This window comes from Hemicordylus capensis, chromosome 2 (assembly GCF_027244095.1).
Source record: "Hemicordylus capensis ecotype Gifberg chromosome 2, rHemCap1.1.pri, whole genome shotgun sequence".
Taxonomy (NCBI): Eukaryota; Metazoa; Chordata; class Lepidosauria; order Squamata; family Cordylidae; genus Hemicordylus; species Hemicordylus capensis.
In genome coordinates, this window is record NC_069658.1 from 299,302,264 (window position 1) to 299,329,980 (window position 27,717).

At 44.4% G+C, this 27,717-nt stretch overlaps 1 long non-coding RNA gene across 1 annotated transcript; it reads left to right on the plus strand.

Annotated features, from left to right (window-relative positions):
• Positions 1-27,053, plus strand: LOC128341825 (uncharacterized). Its single transcript, XR_008314610.1, has 3 exons — positions 1-148; positions 17,778-18,034; positions 25,905-27,053. It is a non-coding gene; the product is annotated as an uncharacterized LOC128341825 (long non-coding RNA).
• The last annotated feature ends 664 nt before the right edge of the window (positions 27,054-27,717 follow it).

Here is a 27,717-nt window from a genome sequence, read left to right on the forward strand (position 1 = left end):
TCTCTTCAGGAGTTCGCTTAGCCGTAGGCAGCTGTCAGTTACTTGTTTCTTGTTGGCATCTAAGACAGCAGACCCCCTGCTGAGTTTGTGACAGACCCCTCCTGGTTTGTGGAGCCTGTTTGGGAAGACAAGCTGTCATCTAAATTGTGTAAGGATGGTGGTGGTGGAGGGGGGATTGAGGAGGAGAGATGATAAAGAAGAGCACCTAACTTCCCACAAGACTGAGGTGTCTAGAACAAAATGCTGCCCAGAGAAATCTGTCAATCAGCGTTGGCTTACACATGTTTGGTTTTTTTTTAAACAATTATGAACAGCCAAAATACAAAAGTCTGGAATGTAAACACATCAGTTAGGCCTCCAATTGAAGGCAAAATATTTTATTTAAAAATAAGACTGAAAATGAGAGCAAATGGAATGTTTACATTTTGAAAACATTAGAATAATAAGTGCATTGGGAAAGAAAGAAAAGATCTGGGGTCCCAGGCTCATGAATACAGAGAAGAAATATGCAAATCCCAGAAGGGAAGTCACATGTTGTAGTCTGTTGTATGAAAAACAACAGTTTTCTGTGGTAACTTATAGCCTAAGAGGGGGAAAAATGGGAGAGGAGGAACCTTCAACAGATAATAGCCTGTTGTGGTAAGCTCAACATGCTTCACGGATGAAACCTTTCTTTTTCAGGGGCAACCACAGAAACAACAATACAAAACAGTAATCCAAACATCTTAAGGATATTCATTTAATTTCCACTACTTACCTTTGGCTGGCCTCCACATTTTAAGATTCTCATCATATATATATATTTTTAATCAGAAGTTGATTTAAATATTATTTCACAAATAATTATTTAAGCTTCCTTTAGTAATGACTACACTGGATGGTAAGGATGCTCCTGATATTCATAATCCAAGGTGTGAGCGTTAAATGAGGCAGCACACAATGTATGAACAGGTGTTGATTTAATTAATAATAATTTATGTGTTAGATGCCCCATAACAAATTGTTCTCTGGGTGGCTCACAACACAGCATTAAAACATCAAATAAAAACACATAACATGTTCAGGGGTGCACCTAGGTATTTTTGGTGCCTGGACCTGAGGCTGAAGGGCTTCAGAGCCCCCCCCCCGCTGCGAGACCCCCCTTAATTTTTAATACCGCTGATCCACCACTGCTGCTGTCCCACAGCCACAGCCTCGCTGCCAAAGCCTGGAGGCCCCTGCTCCACGTGCCAATGCTATTTCCTCCTCGCCGCCGCTCGCTGCTCTTTCCCCCTCTTCATTGCTGGGGGCGTGGTTGAGTGGAACAGAGCAGAAGAGGCCAGTCCCCTTGGTGTCAGCGGGCATAGGTGGGCCTCCTCAGCCTGCACGCATGTGCAGAAGGAGTATGGAATGTCGCATCCTGCGACATCACAGGATGCGACACTCCATACTCCTAATGCGCACGTGTGCAGGCTGAGGAGGCCCGCCTGCGCCCACCGCCACTGGGGGGGTAGGTGGTGGCCTGCTTCGCTCACCCCCCCTGGTGGTGAAGAGGGGGAAATAGCAGCAAGTAGCGGTGAGGGAGAAATAGCAGCTCACGCGGCAGAGGCTGCTGGGCAGCAGCAGTGAAGCATCGGGGCTCTGGGGAACCCCCTCCCGAGCATTTTGGGGGCCCCAGGAGGCCATTGGCCCCCACCCCATGGTCCATGCCTAAATGGGCCACTGAACACATTAAATCACAAAAGATCAAAAGAGGGGGGAAATACAAAATAGCATACAATTAAAACCCCTTTTAAAAATCCGTTTCAAAATCAAATTTAAAAATCAAAATTTAAAAGGCCTGAGGGAACGAAAAGGTGATGTCTAAAAGATGTCTAAAAGCTGATGTCTAAAAGAACAACGTGATAAAGCCAGGTGAACCTCACTAGGGAGGCTCTTCCATAAACAGGGTGCCACCATAAAGGCCCTCTCCCAAGTTGCCATCCATCTCACCTCACTTGGCAGGGTCACTCGGATCACGGCCTCCGAAGAAGATCCCAGTCAGAACATAGGGGACAAGGCGCTCTCTCAGGTAACCTGGTACCAAGCCATTTAAAGCCTTAAAGGTTAAAACTAGCACTTTGAATTGGCCCAGAAGCGGCCTGGGAGCCAGAGTAGCTGACAATATTATTTATTGTCACAATACTTTTAAAAACCTTTGCAGGGGAAGACAAATAATAATAATAATAATCAGGGCTCTTATCAATCTGACCTGAGATGAAAAAAATAAAAAGCTTTCCCAACCCCAAATATGATGAAGTCTAGAAGCTAATCTTATTCTCATGTTATGTCCTGTTCATGTACAATCTAGCCTTATTCAGGTGTAACTTGTACAGATGCTGGACTTGTGTACAGCATCCCCAAGAGTATGCGTGAAAGGTCTGCCCCCACCATGATGTATGCTAAAATCCCCCCCGGCCAGTTCCCCAGGCTCGCAGCATTTGTACCCCAGCATTCTAATCATGCAAAGAATCTCCCAAGTACAGTGTTTGTCTCTACAGACAAACACCCAGAGGCGTAACTATAGGGGGGGCAGGGGGGGCACGTGCCCCGGGCACCATCTTTTCTGGTCATGTGGGGGGGCGCCGCCATGAGCAAATTTTTAAATTTTTTTTAAAAATTTTTTCTTAATACAAATGTTTCCTGCTCAGTGCAGCAGTGCTGCAGCAGTCAAGGGAGCGCGTTGGTGCCTCCTTCCCCACAAGTGGTCCCTTCCGCGCCACCTGCGCCCCCCCCCATTGCTTTGCTGGCGCCTGGCTTGGTGGCGGCAGCGGGCGCTTGTGAGGAAAAACCTAAGTATAATGTAGTATGTTGGGGGGGGCGGTGGGGGGGGCGCCATTTCAGTGCTTGCCCCGGGCGCCGTTTTCCCTAGTTACACCTCTGCAAACACCATAAACATGGTGTTGGGATTTTTCCATAGACATTGTGTCAGCTATTTGTATGGGGCATGCTTCTCTGTTTGAATGTATCTATGTACTGGCTTGGGGGTGGAGTCACAGTGTTTGTTGGCTCTTCACTTGACTTAAATTCAAACTGATAGGTTCTCCCTCTCCCTGCATAAGAGACTGTTAGCCTGTTTATGGTTTTCTTAGCCTATGAGGCTGTTCACATGTGCAGCCAAGGGCAGGCTAAAGCAGCCAAACGCATTCTGGGCTGTACGTATGTACCACCGGGAGGTGAGCAGTTCTCACTACTGGCACAGCAGTAGCAAACCCATTTAGGGAGCCTGCCGATTAGTCAGGCTTAAGGGTGTGAGGGCACCCTTAATCCCGGCTAAGTGCTCATGTGTCAGCACCAACACAGGCGCCAGGGGATCCCCACAATGCACCACACACACTCATGCGGTGTATTATGGGAGTTCCAGCAGCTGGGACATGTCCCAGACTCCAAACCTCTGCGCTGCCAGGGGCAGCCAGTGTCTGTGTGGGTGCATGGTCTATGCACCCAGCACAGACTGTGTAATTGTCTCCAGGGAGTTAATTTCCAACAGCTTTCCTGCCTGTGTGCCTGGTAGCCCTTCTCACTGATCGTGAGAAAGGGCTCTGTGTTTAGTAAGTAATACATATCAAACTCTTGTTTCTCAGTTATGGTTGGCTTCCTGTTCAATTACCAATAAAGGATAAGTAATTTCTCTGTAACACATGGGGATAGGGAGGCCAGGTTTCAGAGCATGTCAACAAGGGAATTGGGCAGGCACTTCCAAGTGCACTCTCAGGGATCCTGGATGAGAGTACAGTGTCCCTGCCTGAATAGAGCTACTGTGTACAGTGTATATATACAGATCTGTATACACGTACAGTTTTTCACACATTATGTTCAAAGAATGTTGAACACTTCATATCAGAGGGGGCCTGTACCCAGGTTCATTTTTAAAATGAATGAATGTAGTCATTCACACAAGAACATGTCCATGTTTATAAACACCTGTATGCACATACCATGTAGTGTCTGAACAGCATGAGCAAAATTAATCCACCATGGCATGCCTAGGGAACACTGCATCTTTGTGTAGCAAGAGTTTCACAAAATTTTATGTGTAGTGCTGAATATTGTTATTACCCTTATCAGCAATTTCAAGCATTCAGTGAAGTCCTTCCCACAGTTGGTGAAAAGGGAGCAATGTAGGGAGCTCCCTCTCACAGTTGGTGAGAAGGGCTACCCTCTTTTGCAGAGAGGAAGCCCAAAACCACTTACCTCCCCACAGACGATCAGAAGGACATCGCTGGATGAGCAGCAGCTCTCCTGCGGGTTGCCTGTGCCTCGCCGCACCTTGCCCAGCTGCCCCAGGGGTCAGGCTCAGGGAAGCACTGCCACATGGCGCCCACCCCCAGAGCCCCAATAAGCACCACACGAGTGCTCAGTGCATTACTGGAAGCCCCCTCCCCCACATGATCAGTTAACCTGGTGTTTGGGTGCACTCAGGCCCCAAACCTGGGTTAAGTGGTGGGCTACATAAGAAGGCTCGCCGCCATGCCACACGGCTCCCGACCCTTGCCCGGTTTTGGCTGCTTATGAGAATAGCTTTATTACGATGTCTAAAGAGTTTTTATTCTGTGGAAACTGCAACGTGTTTGCAAACCTTGAGGCTATTCACACGTGCGTGCAAAACTGGACTAAGGGAGCCCAGCCCAGTTTTGCACATGTGTGTGTACTGCCAGGATCAAGCCAATCCTGGTGGCACCATGGTGGCAAACCCACCTATGAAGTCTCCCTTTGAAACAAAGTTAAGGGACCGAGTGCTCCCTTAACCTCATTTTTAAGGTTATCTGTCAGCCACAGGCAACATGGTGACACGTCCCGGCACCCGACCCTCAGAGCTGCCAGCAGCAGCTGGTGCTTGGCTGGGCTGGTCATCTGCCTGCCCAGGGAAAGCAGAATGATCATCTGTGGGGAGGTAAGCTCTTAAGGACTTCCTCCCTGCAAACCCTGTAGCCCTTTCTCACTGCTCACGAGAAAGAACTCAGTATACCATTCACCTCCAGAACAAACCTGTGCGGTAGATCACTATTTTGAGATGTGGTAAACCTGTTTTTGGAATGCACAAGTTAAGGCTGCTTTTGGAGGCTCATACGATTCTGTGCTTCAGCTCCTCCCCATCCCACCCTCAGGAGATGGAAAAAAGAGGAGTAGATGCTGAAACTACTGCAAAATTTAGTGACAGTGGCAAGCTCTTCCCCCTCCCACCCTCAGATATGGAGGACGAGGAGCAACCACCCATTAAGCTGGGTGGATAAGCAGAGAACAATGGAGGGAGGGGGGCATGTGCCCAGCACAACTTGGCACCAGCCGTGTGTGCCTATCAGCATTAGGATTCTTCACATCCTTACTTCAGTGGGCTTCTTGGGTTTTTTTGGTCAAGGTGTGTGTGTACAAATTATCCCCCGCCACACCAAAAACAAAACAAAACAAGACCATGGAAGCCTGAGAGAGATTACGCCATCGCTGTGCAAAAAGGAGAATGAGTGCAGCTCCACTGACAGCACTGATAGGGTGTTAACAGCCACATTAACTGGAAAAGGCCAGTCAAAACAGCACGTGTAAAACCCCACCCAGGCTGCCCTTTAAATTTGCTGTGACATGGAGTGGAAGATTTGAAAGCATATTTCTTGGTAATTAATTCAAAGAAGGATTCTAATGGCTAATGCTGTCATTTGTGACTGTGAGGGAGGTCGGAGCTGGAGCAATCAGTGAAGGGAAAAGAAAAGTGCTTGGAGGTCAGAAGCGGATGTTAAAATATTTTGACAACCCACATCCAAGAGGCTGGCATAATGAAATGCTTTGGCCAGCATCTTCCAAGAGGACTGAAATGGAATCTATTCATTTCTTTCCAACATGCCACTCAGTAGCTATTGGCTTGAACATCGGACTGGCCATTAATCACCATTGCCCATCTGTTGAATGAAGCCATCCATCAAGCTCAATGGCCAATGATCTACATTCTGTGTCACAGCAAGACAGCATTAAGAAAAAGCTACTCTCATTTTAAAACAATACGAAAATTCATAGAGTAACACATAGGATTGGGCTTCAGTTTCACCCTTACCTCTCATTTTCATTCAGTGCCACATCATCTATAGGAGAATGTAACTGCTAAATTTCTGGTTATATCCTTGCCAGGCTGGCAGCAACTCATCTATTTATTTATATCATATTTCTATACTGCCTGACATGTGCATCCCTGGGTAGTGTACATAAGTTAAAAGACACCAAATATAAAAACAGGATAAAATGAGTAAAACAATGTTATGATATAAAATCAATTAAAATTAATTAAAAGCCTGAGAAAACAAGTGCATCTTAAAGGTCTTTAAAAAACAGCCAGAGATGGAGAAACTCTGGTTTTAACACGGAGTGCACTCCAGAGCCCCGGGGCTGGCACAGAGAAGGCCCAGTTCTGAGTAGCCACTAAACAAGCGGGTGATAGCCATAACCGGACTCCCCAGATTATCTTAACAGGCAGGAGAGTTAATGACAAAGGAGGTGCTGTCTTGAATACCCTGGACTCAAACCATTAAGGGCTTTATAGGTAATAACCAGCACTTTGTATTTTGCTTGGAAACGTATCAGCACTCGGTAGCCAGTGCAGTTCTTTTAAAATCGGTGTTATATGGTCTCTTCAGGTTATCCCGGAGACCAGTCTGGCTGCTGCATTCTGCACCAACTGTAGTTTTCAGACTATGTACAAAGGCATCCCACATATAATGCATTACAGTAGTTAAGCCTGGAGGTTACCAGCATATGCACCACTATTTTAAGGTCATTTACCTCCAGAAATGGTTGTCGCTGATGTATCAGACAAAGCTGATAAAAAGTGCCCCTGGCCGCTGCCTCAGTCTGAGAGACCAGAGAGTTTGGATCCAGGAGCACTCCTAAGCTACATATGCGTTCTTTCAGTGGGAGTGAACCAGAACATGCAGATCTAAACTATCTCTCAGGTTCTGACACCACCCCCCACAGTCAGTACTTCCATCTTATTTTGATTCAATTTCAATTTGTTACCCCTCATTCAGCCCATTACCCTCTCCAGGCAGGCATTTAGGGAAGTTGTGTCATTATCTGATGTAGTTGATATGGAGAAATAGATTTGGGTGTCATCAGCATATTGATAACACCCTGCCTCAAATCTTCTGACAATCTCTCCCAGTGGCTTCATGCAGATGTTAAAAAGCATTGGAGATAGTATGCAGCCTTGTGGAATTCCATACTTTAACTCCCACTTTGTAGAGCAACAGTCTCCAGGTAACACCATCTGGAATCTGCCATAGACCTAGGAATAGAACCAGTGGAAAACAGTGCCACCCAATCCCAACTCCCTCTGGTGTCCCAGAAGAATATCATGGTCAATGGTATCAAAAGCCACTGAGAGATGCAAAAGGATCAACAGAGTCACACTCCCTCTGTTAATACCCCATTAGAGATCATCCATCAGGTTGACCAAGGCAGTCTCAACCCAATAGCCTGCCTGAAAGCTAGTTTGAAATGGGTCTAGATTGAAATGTAGCCTCCTCATGTAGCCGCCACAACACTTTGGTAACAGAGCAATGCAGAGTATGAAGCCTCACATCTCCATTATACAGGGAGTCAAATATTTAGTTTGATAGACCTACTTACATGTGCCCTCCCCCCGCATTCTGGACCATGCCTGTGTGCCAAATCACCCAACAATGACAGCACACAAAACAGAATCACCGTTGACTCAACACTGGCAGCATACAGTATAGAATCAAAGAGTTGGAAAGGACCTTGGAGATCTTCTAGTCCAACTCCTTGTTCAGCTGAGGAAACTGCTGCACCATTCCTGACAGATGGCCATACAGCCTCTCTTTGAAGACCTCTAAAAAAAGAAGTCCACCACTGCACAAAAGAAGTCCACCACTGTTTGACCACTGCAGACTGTTCCAGTGTCAAACACCTCTTACCCAGTGTTCCCTCTAACAGGGATTCTCAGATATTTTTGACTACAACTCCCACAGTCCTCAAGCAAAAGCCATTACATCTGGGGATTCTGGGAGTTGTAGTCAACAACATCTGAAAATCCTTGTTAGATAGAACACTGCTCTTACCATTAGGAAATTCCTCCTAATGTCTAGCATGAATCCTTTCCCTTATAATTGCAACCCATTGGTTCTAGCCTTGCCCTCAGGACCAACAGAGGAGTCCACTCCTTTTTTGTGTGTGAAACAGCCCCTCACATATTTGGAGAAGTGCATGGCTCCCTTTCATAGCAATGACATCTTACTAAGAGCCGGAGTCAAAATATGCAGTCCTATTCTCCCTGCTCCCACCCAAATGTTCTGCAAGGGGATATGTGACTAGGCCTTAGATGAAACTTGGAAAAGTTTCTTGTTTATTCCTGGCAGTTTTTCTCCTTGTCGTTGGAAATATCATGGCAGTTACCTCACCATGTTCACAGTCCGCTTTTACATCCATCTTAACTAGGTAAATAGTATCTCAAACCTATGTGAAGAGGAATATGACTGAGAACAGGGTGGAATGTTAATATGTTGGCTTAGAAAAATTCATATTGTACTTCTGCTTTTGAACCCATTGTATCATTTGTCCAAATGTATAAAGGTAAAGTGTACTGTCAAGCCGGTGTTGACTCCTGGAGACCATGTCTTTGGTAGAGTACAGAAGGGGTTTACCATTGCCATCTCCCATGCAGTATGAGATGATGCTTGTCAGCATCTTCCTATATCGCTGCTACCCGATATAGGTGTTTTTCATAGTCTGGGAAACATACCAGCAGGGATTCAAACTGGCAACCTCTGGCTTGCTAGTCATTTCCCCGCTGCGCCATTCGGTGGCTCGTCCAAATGCATAGCAGATCAAAATTTCAGAAACATGGCATGCTGAAAAATAGGGCATTTTTCATTCCCTGTTTTTGGCAGTCTTTGGTAAGGATTGTAGGGAAAGAAAGAACAACTGCTGTTTCATTCCAACTAAGAGATGGTGACTTACTCCCAGATAGGGAAAGTAAATTGTGTGCGGTTATCAGGAAAATCATGTATAGTGTGATAACAGATCCACACCTCCACTATATTTAACTTTGATCTACTATACAGAAGAAATGGAGCCAGTTGAAACACATGTTTCAACATACAAAGGAATGTACACACTTGGGTGGGTCTATGTGCATGCACATAAAACACACATGTTGTTGCATCTCCGTCTTCATATACCGCCAGCTTGTCTGGTGGAGACCCGGGAGTGGGCCTTCTCTGTAGTCAGTCCTGGGCTGTGGGATGTGCTCCCTATAGATATTTGTGGCTTAATATCTTTACCAGCCTTTAAAAGAGCCCTTAAGAAACACCTTTTCAACCAGACTTCTAATAATCTCTGAATATTAAAATTTTAATTGCTGTTTAAATTTTTTAATTGTGGTAATCTTTGAATGTTTTAAATTGTAATTGTTTAATAATTGGTTTTATTCTGTTTTTATTGTGTTTGTTTTTGGAAACTGCCTAGAGCCTTTGGAGTCAGATGGAATATAAATTAAATAAAGAAATAAAAATAAATTATACTGTAGGGCAAGCATAACTGCATGCCTAAATAACATGCATGAATGACAGGAATTCTCTGTGATCGAATAACTATGCATTTAACTAGCTACTTTGTCCAGTAGAAGTAGTTAGTTAAGTGCATAGTTACTCAATTCTGAACATGCAACTGCAACAGGTAAGCATGAAATTGCAAGTGACATTTTGCACATGCATCTGTGGACTTACATGGCTTGTAAATCTGGCTATGGCTGCATAACTTACAATTACACAACATGCTCATTTTTAATTTTTCTTTTTTAGCAAAAGGCACAATATACATAAAAACAATCTGTCTCTCCAAACACATTTTTCATCAGCTGTTTTCCAGGAAAGCAAAATAAATGGTATGCGGATATACATATACAATTAAGCATTTGCTTACACAATATTATCTCCCTCCAGGTATGTGGAAAGAAAAAATCAATAAGGATTATTCCCAGATCAGCAGCAGTCATCAGTCCCCCACACCCAGCCTGCCCCAGCCAAAGGACAGAATAGACAGGACACAGATGGGGTTCTTTCATTCCCTTCAGAACATCTGACAAAACCCCTTTTCCTCCTCATGTGATAATAATGGAGCTGACTGTACTGTCAAGGGTGTGCCAGAGCTTTCTGCCTGGCTGACCCAGAGTGCTAGGCTGCTATTCCTTCATGCTCTGCTGCTCTTAGCTCCATGCAGTGGTTGCCGCAAGCAGCTTTTGCCAGCCCCCTTGATATTTTGGGCACCGAGTTCTGAATGAACAATAAGTCAGCAGCCTTCATGTGCAGTCTGCCCTGTTCTTCCTTCCTTCCTTGGGCTAACAAGAAGCTCGAAGATGTGTTGCTAAATGGGACCTAGTTAAGGGTGAAAGGAAGGACAGTCTGTACCATTGTGGGGCAAACCGGTTGTGGAGGGGAATCACTATTGCCCCACTCATGCCTGCAGTCAGCTCCTTAGGAAAGCAGCTAAGGACAGCTGACTCAAACGGCAGCAAATGTACGTGCCTTCAAATTGTACAGGGCAGGAGCTGCAGCTGCAGCCTGAATGGCAGGAAGGGGCAGATATAAGTAGGCAACTGAGCAAGGATTTAACCTTATCTATTATTGCAATACTGCTGCTACACTATGAATATTTATATACCACTTTTCAATAAAAGTTCACAAAGTGGTTTACATAGAAGAATAAACAAATGAGATGGTCTCCTTTCCCCAAAGGGCCCCCAGTCTTAAAAGAAACATAAGTTAAAGCACCTTGGCATAATTTTATGCAAGGCAGTATATAAATCTGACAATAAATAACAATAAATAAGTTGGACACCAGCAACAGTCACTGGTGGGATGTGTGCTGGAGTTGGATGGGGACAATTGCTTCCCCCCTTGCTAAATATAAGAGAATCTCCACTTTGAAAGATGCATCTTTCCCCAATCAGCAGGGTAGTTACATGGCAGTTTCTCTTCTTTTAAAAGATGTGCCAGCTGCTTATCTTCATGGTACTGCACAGCAACAGCCACTGGTAACGATCACTGCCCATTTGTGAATAAACCCATTATGTGCAGCAGAAATTGCCAGTAGGGGATGTATGAACATATAAGGTTGACATCTACCTTAGTACTGTCTTCTGAAGCAAAAAGCAGCAATCTTATCCTATTCCAGGATGAGCCAATGGTCTAGGTAGGATAGATTGCTATTATACCAGACCTTGGACAGCTCCAAGAGCCAGAGCAAGGGTTGCTCCAGTTCTTATAGATGCTGCCCAGGCTGGGTAAATTGGCCCTGTTGAAAAAGCTCTGTTCCTTAAAGGGGCTTTGCCCGATTCCTCAAGCAGGATCTCCAATGATGCTGAGAAGCCTCTGCTACAACTGGTAGGCTCTCAGGGAACCTCTCCAAGTCTCAGGAAAAAGGCAGGATTGTGTCCTCGATCAAAGTGGGGGTGCGGACTCATTTTCCTCTGGTTTGCCAGTGGCAAGGGGTCACCTGATACCTAGATCCAAGATTGTTCCTAGTCTGTCTCATTCACTGAACTCTCAACCTCATTCTGCCAGTGAAAGGGTGCCATGGATCTGAGGTCAAGAATTACCTTCTGGCTGATAGCAGCCATCCAAGCAAGGTCACAGGGAGAAGATATTCCCATTCCTGCTAAGAGAAGCCAAGTATCGAGCCTTGGACTGTCTACATGCAAAACACATGCTCTCTCCCTGAGCTATGAGCTCCTGAGATTCAGATAGTAGAAGCCCACAATAAAGGAATGTGGCAGAGAAGGTTGGGGCCAAGACTAGAAGTAACTCATCAACATGCCAACTTGTGGACGTCTTGGGGACTCCTTTAGCCTTCTTCATTCATTCAGTTCAAGCAGGGGGAGAGCAACTGGCCCCTACAGGCTCCAGCATAGCATCAGTGGCTGTTGCTGGTGTCCACCTTGTGTTTGTTTTTAGACTCTGGGCCTTTTGGGGACAGGGAAACCATCTTATGTATTATTATTTTTCTGTGTAAATCACTTTGAGAATTTTTGTTGAAAGGCAGTATATTAAAAAGTAGGGTGGTAGGCTCTCCCTGCACACATACATTCATTTATTATTTCCTACCCTGAGCCATTTTTGGAAGGGCAGTATAGAAATCGAATGAATGAATGAATGTCTAAATGGAACATCCCAGGCATACAGTTGTACACACAGAGGGCTCTGTCTGCAGGATCGGGTATCTTGCCTTTGCAGAGGTCCTGGTTGAGTGGAAGTGGCATGTCGGGGCTCTATTTGAGCATTCAGTGAACACTACATAGTGGGGGAGAGCACACGGCCCTCCTACAGGCATTCATTGAATGTACAACCTGAGCAAGAAACGGGCTTTTGTGTGTTGCAGTAACATGTTAGGAGGGGATTGCAACGGATACGCAGCACAGCAAGATAAGCCTGCCCTGACTGCTTCACACAAGATGCCACTATTGCTGTGGTGTAACAATTTATTGTGGCTGGGGATGGTGAGAGTTGTAGTCCAATGACAGCTAGAGAGCCTCAGTTTGGTCACTCCTGGTATATATGATACCTGTGTAACTACAGGAGCAGCAGGCGGGGATATAATCATCTCTGGGCCAGCTATTTTTCTGCTCTATCTTGCCTTCTCAAATGCTTTTCTACAAAGGAGCTTCCACAGAAGAGCTAAAGTAGTTCTGGGATAATTTGGAGTGGGAGTGGGGGAGAGCTGGTTGAGGGGGGTTAAGCACCTCTTCACTTCTGTCACTCCTTGCTGAAAATCACCCACTTCTGAAGCTGCTTTTCTTTTTATTTTATTCTTTTCTGTTTAAAACTGTCCATTGGGACTCTCTTACATGTGCTTGTGTGTAACATGGAGTTTGCCCCTTAGAAGGTACCTCTTTAACTTGGGAAGATATAACATCAGTTTCCTCTAAAACATTTTGCAAGTCTCTCCAAAATGCATACATTATAAAAGCCATGCCAAAGTTTCCTCAAGAGTTTTCTGTGATGGAATGGACAAGATGTTAGAAATCTGATTTTTTTTTTTTAATCCAGATTGAATCTCTGGAGAAGAGAGATCAAATGCATTTTCTATCACTTGAATATAAATACTTTAAAAAGTAAGGATTTCTTCCTCACTTGAAGTCAGAGGTTTGAAAAGAAATGCTGAAGGTTGTAGCTTTGAACATAGGAATGAAATTCAGTCCGGGCTCCCAGTGAGCAGGGCTCCTACTATCCCTTTACTGCAGATCCGGCACCCTGCCCAAGAAGGTTCTGCAGGTTACGGAAGAACCAGTAAAGAGCCTTACATGGAGTGCAGAAGGCTGGGGATGGAGGAGAGCGGCCACCAGCCTCTTCTACCAACCCTAAGGCTTTTAGAATGACCCTCAAACTCCTAAGATTGGTGAAATCCATTGCCAGTTATCTGCAGTCAGCAAGAAGACTCGATTTACAGCTGCTTCACACATGACAGGCTTTCTTTACCTGCCTCCCCACAATTGCAGTCATAGCAAAGTGTACAGCCACATGGTTTTTACACAGCCACATGGTTTTTACACATGGCTGTGCAGCACACATGTTCCTCTAGGTGGAGGTTTTCTCTGTGCATAGAATGGTCTAAAGAAACAAGCAGGGCACTTCTGTCAAGCTCTGCATAAAAGCAAGCATATTGTTGTATTCTATCTAGTAATCTTTTGCAGTATTTTTGTTTGGACATTTGTCCCGTGGCGGGGGGCGGATCCTGGAGAGAGCGTGGGGGAGGAGTCAGAAATGAAAAGGGAAGGGAAGGAGGAGTAAAATGGAGCTGTTGCTCAATAAACCTTTAGTTTTTTTATGCAGTTAAATCTGCATAAGATTTCCTTGGGTGTATGAGGGAAGCAGCTATAAAACACATGTGCAACTGTGTTGTGCATATGCTATCCCAGGCATGCTTTGCTATCCCAGTATTGTGTCTACTCTGACTTGCAGCAGTCTCCAAGGTCTCAGGGAGTGCTCATTCTCAGCCCCGCTGCCTGCAATCCCTGTTGCCTGCAAGAGGTGGGAGTTGAATCCAGGACCTTCTGCATGAAAAGCATGTGCTCTCCCTTTGAGTTTAGGTTTACTTTTCATTAAGAATGATCAGCTCCAGAGAGAAGGAGACAGGTAACCACAGACATTTCACACAGGTTTTCATTTTTTAAAGTTAAACAACTCCTAGGTTCGGAAACAAGACCTTTTTGTTCTTCCGTGGGAATTAGCAAGAATTTCTAGAACTAGTAGCAGTTCCTAGATTTAATTCAAGCCGTTTTGAGAATCGGAGGTCACACCCAAAAGGAAGGGCAGCTATTCCAAATCATTTTAAAGTAACAAAATATGGCAAGCTGATACTGACTGCTGCAGACCCATATGCAAGTAGTATTGCTTTGAAAAATATCTCTATATGGCCCCCTGATGCCACCAATATATTGTACTAGTGCACCTGTCCTTCCTTCTATCCACAAGTTTGGTTTTCAAATCATTAAAAAGACCCCTGTGCAGCCACATCAGTTTCTGGCTATTCTTCCCATTCGTTTGCTGCACAGGTTTGCAATTTGTGCTTCCAAGATGACTTTCAAAAACTGCCAGGCCTTTGGAATCCCTTGTTCACATAGCCTTTCTTACCACAGGACTTACTCTCACTGTTTGTCAAAATCCACTTGTCAAAAAAATCAAATATCTCTACTTGGCTGCACTCTTACTTTCCTTTTCATAAGATCTCAAATTCTATCATTTAATCTTCACTTTCTCCCAGGGCACCTGGCACTTTCACATTCTATTCTCGTTCTTTGTTGGTCAGAAGAACCAAATCTCAAATACTGAGCCCTTGCTGTTTCTTCACAGCTTTCCGAAAACAGAGAGTTGTTCCCGACTGTGCAGGGAACTTTTTTGAGGGGTACAGCTTATATATTTTTCCTACAAGAAATGCCTGGCATTTCTCCTTATTACTTTTTTCAGAATTTGTGGATAACTTTATTATCTTATTAAAGCGTTTTCTACTTGCTTTGCATGATCAGGAGTTCTACAGAAGACCCTTTCTCAGTGGTGGAGGGAGGCTGGTGGCAGCCCGTGTTTGGCCACCGCTGTGGCCCCCTGGCCCCGCCCGCAAATCTGACATCAGACACGGGCGCGTGGTCTCCCTCCCAAACCCAGCTGTGCAGCCCTGTTTGGAAGGGAGATCAGCCCCACTGCATTGGCAGAAAAGCCAGGGAGGGTCACTCCGGCCTGATTTTGGTCCCAAACGGGGACATGCGGCCCCATTTAGGAACAAAATAATGCCCCCACATCTGACATCAGACGAGAGGGCCAGGTTCTTTGAACCCATTCGCCCAATGGTGGCCCGCCCCTGCCCTTTCTGCTTGTGCTCAGGTGCATTCCTACAGGATGCTGGACTAGATAGGCCTTGGGCCTGATCCAGCAGGGCTGTTCTTATCTTAAGCTGAACCTGAGTGCAAGTAGATTATTTATATATACACACATCATTGCACTCCTTCCTCCCTTTCCTTGCCTGGAATAAATAATTTAATTCTTATTTGAGGAATGCTTAATATTTTTAAAGATATGGTACAACTGACTCAGTAGTAATGTTAAAGTCATAAGAATTAGTTATGAGTAATGCCATAGTTCCCCTACAATTTCCTCTGAATTCACTTTGAGTGTTTCCTTAGGCTTCTCATATTAGTATACATACATCTTAGGTAACCAAATATTCCATTATTACCCTATTGTCTTAAGCTGCTTATGCATTAGTTTCCCCCATCTCCCAGATAGGTCGCAAGAACAGCTTTTGTTCCACTTTGGGATTTTTTTAAAGGAGGCGGGGGGTGAGTACTTTTATGTGAAATATTACTAATCATTATTATCCTACCTTTGCCCAAGGCGCTCAGGATAGCATACAGGGCTCTTCCCTCCTATTTTGTCTTCACAACAACCCTGTGAGGTGGGTTAGATTGAGAAATAGCCATTAGATCAAAGTCACCTGGGGAGCTTCATGATTCAGGGGAGATTTGAGCGTAGGTTTCCTCAGCCAGTGTCTAGCCACTATGCCACTCTGGCACATACCTTTATGCTTCATAGGTAGATTGTCAACATTCTTCAAAAATGGACCCACTGTGGATGTGAATGATATGCATATAGCACAATCAAATCATGCTTCTTGTATTCATGTATACCATGAATGTACAAAGTGACTCTGATGTTGAACCACATCCTTTACTCTCAACCTCTAATGCAAGTCTTCATCTTTAGTACATAACTTTGGGCTTACCTCCACATCTTCCACAGATCTGGCTTTAAGTTCTCCTTATGGAGTTCATCATCTTGCTAAAGTTCACTATCTCGGAAAGTTGCATACTGTCCAAAGTGATCAGTCTGTAGTAGAAGCAGACTTGGGATGTGCAAATTGATTCAAATGGATTCGACTAGAATCTGGGTGATTCGAGTGATTTGAACTCAAATCAAATCACCCCTTAAAAGGCAGTTTGGTTTTTTCAAAATTCAATTTGAATTCCATTTGTGAGCCATTTGGCACCTTTTTCAAACTGCTCAGCCCCCCTGATTGGTTTAAAAAAGGTGTCAAACAGGGTTTAATTGATTCAAATTCAAATTGAATTTTTGGACCAGATTTGAATTTGAATCAGATTTTTGGAATTTGATTCAAATTTGAAGCAAATAGAAAAATTTCTTTTGTGCACATCTCTAAAGCAGGAATCTTCTAATGTACGGGCAGGCAACATGTGGCTCTCTGGATGCTGCTGTAATACAACTCCCATCACCCCCAGCCACAATTTATTACAGCTGGGAATGATAGGAGTTGTAGTTCAGCAACATCTGGAGAGCCATATGTTACCTACACCATTTTTAATGTCTGTTCTTCTGTCCCTTGTGGCAAGCCACTTAGTGATCCAGATAGAATGTTATATTTGCAGTTTTGAGTATATTTTTATATATTTACATGTTTATACTGCAATATTGGGACATTTTATTCTTCTTGATTGTATTTCACGACACTGCTCCCCTCTTTTGGATTGTTTTGTACAGTTGTACTATTCTCCCAGTTTTCAGAACAGCTTCCACATTTGGCTATACATGTTTCAAGGTCAGGTATGAGTAGTGAGTATGAGTACCTGGGCAACAGCCAGGTCCCAGCCTCATCTGCCTGAGTCTGCTTTCCAAGTACCTGGATTTCCAAGCTTTCCTATTCGCTAGCATTTCTCTTTCTCTCTGGCTGACTTTCTATTGCTCCTACAAGATCTATCGTAGACTAGGATTTCCCTTCAGTGCTCTTCCGCTAAGACTTCCAGCATCTGGAACTCTTGACTGCTCATACCCCTGTATTCTCAAATTTCACCTCATGTCAGGAGGCCATCCTTATGGAGCATGACTCCATAGCCAGAGAAATTGGCCTTTTTAGATTTTCACCAACTGAGTTGTGTGTTTGGGTGATAGGCCAAGGTAAAACCAGAATCAAGGCAGGATGTATTCAGCCAATCATTCAGGAGGTCATAGCATCCCCCTCCCTGCCCACCAACAATCTTTAGTCATCATCATCAACATCATGTTTCTTTTCTCAAAAGCTGAACTGGCTCAAAATATGTGTCAGTGTGGAGGGAAGATATTAAATCTGCTGAAAGAATGATAAAAATGCCTTATGAAAAAGCTCCATTTACATTTTGGTTTGCTTTTTTAAGATGGAAGGTGTGTTCCCAGTATTGTTTGCACACACATTTCTGTTTCTTCTTGTATTTTTTCTAGGCTATCTGAAATTTAAGGAGTGAAGAGAAAGGAAAGAGAGAGAAAATGAACTACATTCTGCCGCCTATCCCAAAGAAATGCAACACAATCTGATTTCACCTCTTTCTCTCTAGGCTGAATGTGTTCATTTTTGCTTACAAAGGAAAGACACAAAAGAACTGTAAGAAAAGGATTCAGATGGTGCCGCCTGATACACTTTTGCAGCTAAAATGTGAAAACAAAACCCAGCTTCTGTTGACAGCCTTTGGGTTTGAAAGGTAACTTATTCTTTTAAATCTCTCTCTCTCTCTCTCTTAAGGGGACAGCATGAAAAACAACAATCCAATCCAGAGGCAATTGCCTATGGTGGCAAATCTTGGGGAACAGATCTTGGGATGGGGGAAAGTTGAATATATTTCTTTTAACTTTTAAAACTGCCACGCGTTGCGGCGGTGAGAGCTCTGAGTGGGCCCGCCCGCCTCCTAAATCATGTCAGGCACAAGGCACTGCCAGCCTGGACAGCAGCACAGAAGGAGAAGAAAGTCCCCCTTTTTCTTCTAAAAGCTGCCACAGCACCAGGATGGCAGCATCTGTGGGCAGCTGGGGATGAGGGGAAAGTTACCCCCATTTAGATTAAATGCCACTGCCTGCTCAGTGGAATGGAACAGCAGTGCCTGCAGCGGGAAGGGTTGTGGTGTGTGTGGGGAGTTCCCCTGTTTACCTTAAAACAGGTAAAAGTCATACATTAAAATGTTGCTGCCTGTGTGGTGGAATGGGGCAGCAGTGCCTGCAGTGGGAAGGGTTGTGAGGTGTGTGGGAAATTCCCCCGTTTGCCTTAAAGCAGCATCTGCTGTCCAGAGGAGCGGCAAGGGGGAGCGCCTTCCAGCTCCCCTCCTCCCTCCCACATGGGTGCATGTCCCCATCGCAGCCCATTTTGGACCTTCCTCCATGTGCAGAGAAATGTCCAAAATGGGCTGCGATGGGGGCGTCCATCCATTTGGGAGGGAGGAGGGGATCTGGAAGGAGCTTCCCCTCGCCGCTCCTCTGCACAGCAGATGCTGCTTTAAGGCAAACAGGGAACTTCCCACACACACCACAACCCTTCCCACTGCAGGCACTGCTGCCCCATTCCGCCATGCAGGCAGCAACATTTTAATGTACGACCTTCCCCTCGTTCTTCGCAGCCATCACTGTGTGGCCTTCACTGCCCCTCATTCTGCCGCTGTGGCAGATTTTAGGGGGAAAGGGGGGGACTTTCCCCTCACGACCCCTACCCTCACTGCAGTGGTGGGGGTGGCAAATCCTTGGCCACCTATGGGCAGCAAAAGGCTTAATCTGCCGCTGAATCCAAAGTATATTGTAACTTCACTGAACACAATCAGATCTATTAAATAAACTAAAAACCAGCTAAGGTTGGAAGATTGAAGAATGGGCATTCGGCCAATATTTTGTTGCATCCCAATCATATGCAAGGAAGTAAAGTGCTCTTCAGAAGTAGCTCTCCCCAGCTTCACTGGAAGAGGGAGGAGGGAAATGGGAGCATGCTGGCTAACCATGCTCCCCAAAATGGCACACCCACTGGCTACAGCTCTGGAAACGCCTCCATTCAGCATTTATCTGCAGAGGACAGTGCTGAATGTGGAGTAGGCTCCTTCATGCAGTGTGGAACTCACTGGGTTCCACTTCACATGGAAGAATCCCTCATGCTTTTGGTACAGGTGAGCCTATGGGATTCCTTGCTGGATTCCATTCAAACACCAAAGGGGAAGAAAATAATGTGGGTTTTTTTTAAGGAAGTGAGGATTTTGCTACATTAACTACTTACAGAGGTAAGGTAATTAATGTGAGTTTATTTACATTAAACATTATTACATTGTTTACATTATCAAACCCAGTGAATTTATTTACCTTATTAATGAACCTTGCTTGACATTTTCAAACTTATCCAGAAAATGAGCCAGATTTGTCTTAGAAAATATTGAGGCCATTCACACAATCAAAAACTGTGTTTGGGAGCTGTGTGTGCTCCATATTTTCAATTGTGTGGAAGCAAGGTAGGAGGGAAAGCTAACTAGGTTTTCCTCCTACTTTGCTTCCACACAATCACTTCTTTGATTGTGTGAAATCTCCCAGGGAGATTAGTCTGCACCACCACGCCTGCATACATGGTTTCACCCAGTGAAGTTTCTGGCCAGGGAGGAAGCTAAGGGATTGCCTGGTTCCTGGGAGGTTGAAGGAGTCTTCTGCTTATCTAGCTGCACTGGCTTATGCTGCTTGTTCTGGGATAAATGAATGAATGAATGGGCTTCTTTAAACAATGGAGGTTCCTTTAAATAATGGAGGCCTTTTAAAGCAATACATGTATAGGTTGGGGGTGGAACCTGACACTGCAAGCCTCCCCCTACACAAATTCACTAGAACATCTGGAAAGGGCTGTGGAAGTGTTGGTAGGTGCCCACAAGTAAAGAAACAAAAACACAGAATAAGATCCCACAGAAAAATATCTCATACACCTACATTGTATCCTTTTCCCTGCCCTGTTCTCATTCTAGGGTTTGAGCAGTTCATGCTTTGTCAGGACAGAGCAAAAGCACACATCTTAATTGTATTCATGTTCTAAAATCACAGGGTGTGCATATTTTACTTTGTTGTCAGGAAATAATGTCTTAATCCAAAGTGAAAGAGGAAGGAGGAGAGCTGCTGGAGAATTGTTATTTTGAGTTCTGCGTGGGTTAAACAGCCACATCCAGCACTCCATTTTCCCAGCCTCCGATCAGGCTTCTTCAAATCTCTCCCTAAGTGAGCTAAAGCTGCCTCAGCAGCCCAATTCAACTGTAGTGACCTTGTCATTGCAATTTCTCATGAGCATTTGCTTGGCTTATATCCCAGTGACATCTCGACAATTTCCCTTCCCTGCCCCCTTCCCTAGATCTCAGACAGAATCACTTGTGGCTTCAGTTACAGATTCTTTGCCTGGCACACTCAGTGCTAATGCCACCTCTTCAGATAACCACGAGGAGCATTTTTCAGAACCTGTGTTCTTCTTGAGCCAGCATGCTGATTCTACATTACCAGTTCTGAGGTGGAAAAGTAACCTTGAGTTGATTTTCTCTCTCAGTTTTCATATGCTGAAGTGGTCTTTTGAAAGCAACCCCCCTACATGTTAAAATTGCCCTCTGAAAATAGTGTTTACACAGTATGAGTGAACTTACAGCATCTTGCTACTTGAAATGGCAGGCTGGATCACTTTCTTGTGAGTGGATCTTTTCATGGGCTATGTCTCAGTGGAAAAGGAGAGAGTGCCAGGTTCTATCCCTGGTAAATTCAGTTTAAAAGATCTCAACAGCTGGGAAATATCTTCTCTTGAAACACTGCCATGGCCCCAGATCCAGGACTCCCCAACCTGGAGGATGAAATGTTGTTCAGGGGTGGCGCATGGTGGGGAGAACCTGTGACCTAGCCCCCAAGTGACCCTGAGTCACTGGAACCCCCATGCCAGGAGAAACTGGGGGAACCCAAGCTAGCCAAAGACATAGTCCTGTCTTCAGTCTCTTACCCGGAGGAGTCCCCTGAAGACTTACCAACATTAGCAGAGGCCCTCAGCATTGCCAGAGCCAGCTCTTACAAAATCAGGCAAGGCCCTTCTAAGGAACAGATCTGCCTAAGGGAGGGTAGGGCTAAGGCACTCTTGTCTGAGCAGCAACCTTAAAAGCTGGCAGTGTGCTCTGATTCTGTTAATGTTGTAATTAAAGCATCTATGTGTGTGAGTTATAAAAACTGTTTGTTTGTATTAGAAAGGTGGATTCCTTTTCTTAAATGTATTGACAATTCTGAGTACTAGGGCAGAGAGACTAAAGATGATATTTATTATGTGAAACATTTAAGTTCAAATTATGGATATTTTATGTGCCCTTTTTATATTAATAATGCTGAATTTTGCTTGTATTTTATTTATATGTTATTTGCTAATTTTATGTGAGGCATTGTTTAGATTATTATTTTGGTTTTGTGTTTTTATATGGGAGGGAGGAGGAAAATAAATAGTTGATGTTTGGTTGTTGTTGTGTTTTTTTAATGTTGCATTACCCAGCTCCTATCACTCTGCTTGGCTCTAGATGAAGTGATGCTGGTTCTACACTTGGAGCTATCCAAGGTCTGTGGTACTCTGGCATCCCTTCTTTGATGCAGAGAGACTTACTTTGCCTAAAGGTCGATTTCAACTCCTGGTGCCCACAAAGCCCTGTGGTTTTCTTTGGTAGAATACACGAAGGGTTTACAATTGCCTCCTCTCACGCAGTATGAGATGATGCCTTTCATCATCTTCCTATATTGCTGCTGCCTGCTATAGTTCCAATGGGAATTTGAACCGGCAACCTTCTATTTGTTAGTCAAGCATTCCCCCGCTGCACCACTTAAGATTACTTTGCCTGCAACAAAATAACAACATAAGAACAGCCCTGCTGGATAAGGCCTAAGGCTCATCTAGTCCAGGATCCTGTTTCACTCAGTGGCCCACAAGATGCTATTGGAAGCCTACAGGTAGGAGTTGTGGGCATGCCCTCTCTCCAGCTGTTACTCCCCTGCAACTGATACTCAGAGGCATCCTGCCTTTGAGCCTGGAGGTGGGTTATAGCCTTCCAACTTGTAGACGATGGTAGACCTCTCCTCCATGAAGTTATCCAAACCCCTCTTAAAGCCATCCAGGTTGTTGGCTGTCACCACATCCTGTGGCAGAGAGTTCCACAAGTGGATCACACGTTGTGTGAAAAAGTACTTCCGTTTGTTGGTCCTAGACCTCCTGGCAATCAATTTCATGGAGTGACCCCTGGTTCTAGTGTTGTGTGAGAAGGAAAAGAATTTCTCTCTCTCTCCACTTTCTCCATGCCATGCATGATTTTATAGACCTCTATCACGTCTCCCTGCAGTCATCTTTTTTCTAAACTAAATAGCCCCAGGTGTTGTAGCCTTGCCTCATAAGAAAGGTGCTCTAGGCCCCTGATCAACCTGGTTGTCCTCTTCTGCACCCTTTTAAATGGCACACAATGCCCTTTTAAAGATGTGGTGACCAGAATTGTATGCAGTGCTCCAGATGTGGCCACACCATAGTTTTGTATAAGGGCTTTATAATATTAGCAGTTTTATTTTCAATCCCCTTCCTAAGGATCCATAGTATGGAATTGGCCTTTTTCACAGCTGCTGCACATTGAGTTGACGCTTTCAACGAGCTGTCCACCACGACTCCAAGATTCCTGTCCTGGTCAGTCACCAACAGCTTAGATCCCATCAGCGTATACTTGAAGTTGGGGTTTTTCATCCCAATATGCATCACTTTACACTTGCCAACATTGTACCACATTTGCCATTTTGTCGCCCACTCCCCCAGTTTGGAGAGATCCTTTTGGAGCTCCTCACAATCCGTTTTGGATTTCACTACCCAAAAGAGTTTGGTATCATCTGCAAATTTGGCCATCTTGCTGCTTACCCCTACCTCTAGATCATTTATGAATAAATTAAAAAGCACCGGTCCCAGTACAGATCCCTGGGGGACCCTACTTCTTACTTCCCTCCATTGTGAAAACTCTCCATTTATCCCTACCCTCTGTTTCCTGTCCTTCAACCAGTTAGCAATCCACACATGTACTTGTCCACTTATCCCATGACTGCTAAGTTTCCTCAGGAGTCTTTGATGAGGAACTTTGTCAATAGCTTTTTGGAAGTCCAGGTATACTATGTCAACTGGATCACCTTGATCCACACACTTGTTGACACTCTCAAAGAACTCCAAAAGGTTTGTGAGGCAATATTTACCTTTGCAGAAGCCATGCTGGTTCTTTCCCATGTGCTTTACAATTGTATGCTTAAGGATGCTTTCTATCAATTTGCCTGGAATAGACATTAAGATTACTGGCCTGTAATTTCCCAGGATTGCCCCTGGATCCCTTTTTAACACCACTGGTGTTACATTTGCTATTTTCCAATCCTCCAGTACATAGCTTGATTGCCGGGATAAGTTATATATTTTAGCAAGGAGGTCAGCAATTTCACATTTGAGTTCTTTGAGGACTCTTGGATGGATGCAAGATCGGCCCTGGCGATTTGCTAGTTTTCAATTTTTCCAGACAGTTTAGAACATCATCTCTTGTCACTTCTATCTGACTCAGTTCTTTAGGCTCTATCCCCCAAAAGGTTCAGGAACAGGTATATGCTCAGTATCCTCTGCCATGAAGATGGATGCAAAGAACTCATTTAGCTTCTCTGCAACCTCCATATCCTCCTTAACAATCCCTTTCACTCCCTCATTGTCTAATGTCTCAACCACCTCCCTGGCAGGTTTCCTGCTTCTGATGTAGTTAAAGAAGTTTTTGTTATTCCCCTTGATGCTTTTAGCTAAATGTTCCTCAAACTCTCCTCTTGGCTCCCTTATTGTCACCTTGCATTTCTTTTGCCAGAGTTTGTGTTTCTTTCTGTTCTCTTCATTTGGACAGGCTTTCCAATTTCAGAAGGAAGTCTTCTTACCTTTTATGGCTTCCAAATATATGGAAATTTGACCTCTTTGCCATTACCTGACAGAATTTACCCAGTGGTTGTTTTTTGGTAGAATATAGGAAGGATTTACCTTTGCCATCTCCCACGCACTATGAAATGCTGCCTTTCAGCATCTTCCTAGGCCCAGCAGCTGCCCAATATAGGTGTTTCCCATAGTCTGGGAAACATACCAGTGAGGATTCGAACTGGCAACCTCTGGCTTGCTATTCAGGTCATTTCCTGGCTGCGCCATTAGGTGACAGGTTACCCATGATTTAGCTGCTTATAATGCATCTTCATATCTTCATGAGATTTTGTTTCTGCTAGCTAAACTTGAAATGAGATGAAGTCCTATTGTGGTTCATACATTTCTAAAAAAGAAAAACATGTTGCTGCTGGGCCACAAACAGCTAAGTACGTGTGTGTGTGTGTGTGTGTGTGTGTGTGTGTGTGTGTGTGTATGCACACGCGCGTGCATGTGACCTGGCTATACCTGGCTAGATTGAGAGTAGAATCAGATGCAGCACAAGGATAGAAGCCAGCTTAGAAGCCACAGTAGGGTCAACCAGGTGCACATTAGAGTCAAAACAAAGAAGTTCATTCCAGGGGATCTGGAGCAAAAGGGTAAGCAAGCAGCAGGACAATGGGAAGCTGAGAGATGGAAGCAGGTAAGAAGGGGGACCACAGAGTGATAAACAGCTTGACAGGTAGAAATATCTGGAGCAAGACTGGGGAGTCACACAAAAAAGACCAGAGTCTGGCTGTTTCCCAAGCCTGATCTGGAAGTATTACAGACAGGCCTGGTCATGAGGAACCACTGAAGTGCTTGGGCGGGGGGCGGGGGCAAGGTGGAGCTATACTGTGATTTTAAATCACTACAATGCTCCCTTTTCCTTGCCATTAATCCAGTCTGAAACAATATACAAAGGAGATGCAGAAACCACTGGAAATCAGTGATCTGGAATGTGGATGCTCTGTAAAAGTATGTGAACACAGTATCACAGTTCCAGAGAAAGGAGTGAGTACCTCAACACAAGGGCCACCAGTTGTCCCTATTGCCACTGCTGTTGTTACCCCTTAAATCCAGCATGACTGAGCATAAGAAGAACATATTTTCTGGAATATCTGCAGCTATGACTTTAGATGTGTTGCAAATGGAGGATTGGAGGCATTGTACTTGTTTTATTCCTAAGATCTACAGTATCTTTTTCTGGAGTTACAACCAAATAAGTAGTAACCTGGATCCAATACTCCTTCTCCCCCCGCCCCCCACCAGGTAAATGCAGGTATAGCCTGTATTTAACCTGTATTTTTAAGAGGGTTGTCTTAAATTCAGAGTTGTCTTCTATTCAGGTAAATACAGTATTGATTGATTGATTGACTGATAATATTTCTATACCACCCAAAATATGCATCTCTGAGTGGCTTACAATGACAAAAGTCTCTTCTTTTATTACTGATGTTTCTTCTTCCTCATCACTCTTTCTCTGCTCCCTTTTCCTGGTTTTTCATCAATGGGATCTAACAGATGAATACTTTTTGTCTGAAATTCTTGGATGTTTATGAAGAGGCTTATACAAATAGTCAGTGAATGATGATCTTGTTTGACACTTCCTTTTCCAGTGACTGTGACACACATACAGACCAAGGCTAAACATGGGGATAGGTTATATCCAATGCTGTGGAAACTCATCCTCCCCTGCCTCCCTGCCTATCATGTGTAGCGCTTCCTGGTGGAGTATTAAAGTCCATAATCAATTGGAGTGGAGTGGAAAAAGCAGATCAGAGACAAGAAGTTTGCCCTGAAGTTCAGGAGAGGATAAGTAATTACAGTGATTCAAGAACTCTTTTTTCACAGATAGTGGTTTGAACATAAATCTCAAAAGCACTTCTCTGACTTTTATTATCATGGGTATTATGTTTTCTTTATTTCTTTTAATATGTCCATATGATGGTCGTACAATGTGTCTTTTTGTCCGCCTGTCCCCTTTTATTCTCTTCATTTGTTCATTTGATGCAGTTCACCATTCATGACTTATCAGCAACTGATGGCACTTTAATTACAGGGTCTATATTATTATTGCTGGATTTTTAAAGAAAATATAATAAATTATTTTCAATAGAAAACACTGGAAATAATAATTCTGTTTCCATCAGCTAGAGAGGAAGCTGCACATACTTAATGGGAAAGAGAATACTGATATATATTTAATAATGCGGATACAATGGTACTTAGTATTTCCATCTTAGGATGTCAGTGATTTTACAAACATTAATAAAACTCCTTTTCTCTGCTCTCTTTTATCTGCCTGTCAAGGAGGCTATGGGATCACAATTTAGGGAGGGGGATAGAAAGCCGTGTAGCACTTGTCCCTTCATCTCCTGCTTGTTGGCTTCCCAGAATCATCCTGTTGAAAACAGGATGATTAACTTTGGTGTGGTGGGCCTTTGGTCTGATCCAGCAGGTCAGATTGCCAATTCTAAGTGAAGCTATTCCTAAAGATTTCCCCTTGCAATATTTTCCCAATGTTTTCCACAAAATTAGATTAAAATCTCCAGGATTGCTTTCAGTGGTCTCCTAGGGATGTGTGAATTGGCTTGAGGTGGAGTAGGTTTGCCATCGAACCAGGGCTCACTGCCGGGTCTGGGGCTGCTGCTGCAGCCACAGGAACAGTCTCTGCCATCTGTACCTCCCCCCCCACCAGCCTTCTCTCGCAGTTCAGAGGGCCATTTTGGCCCCTTTTCAGACTGTTCCAGCCCTTTCTCCAGTGTGATGGCCATTTTGGAGGCCATTGCACATGCACCCTGGCCCCCAGGGCATGCAAATGGCCAGGGTGCATGTGTGGTGGCCTCCAAAATGGTCGTCACCACCAGAAAAATGTTGGAGTGACCCCAAAACAGGCTAAAATGGCCCTTTGAAGAGTGGAAGAAGGCTGGGGGGGGGGAGTGCAGATGGCAAAGACTTCCCCCTGCAGCAGCACCCCCAGACCTGTCAGTGAGTCCTGAAAAACTTTTTTAAAACCTTAGAACCCCCAAACTGGCTTGAATTCGAGTTGAGCTGGGGGTCTGTTTGGGGATCACAAAACTGAACACCTGGTTTGATTCAAGTATGGTTCAGACTCGAACCAAACCAGTTTTGTGCACACCCCTATAGTCTCCTGGAGAATGATGCTGATGCCAGGAGACTCCAGATCAGTCCTGGAGGGTTGGTAATCCTACTAGCAGGGCTCATCTTAGGGCAGGCCTGTTCAACTAGCCCCCGCCCCCAGCTGTTTTGGGACTACAACTCCCATAATCTCCAGCCACAGTGGCCAATAGCCAGGGATTATGGGAATTGTAGGCCAACTTCTGCAGGATGGCTGAAGTTGAGGAGCCCTGTTTTAGGGTCTTATGTACAGGGCCCATCAAACCAAGGAATGTTGGGTACAGTCCTGCC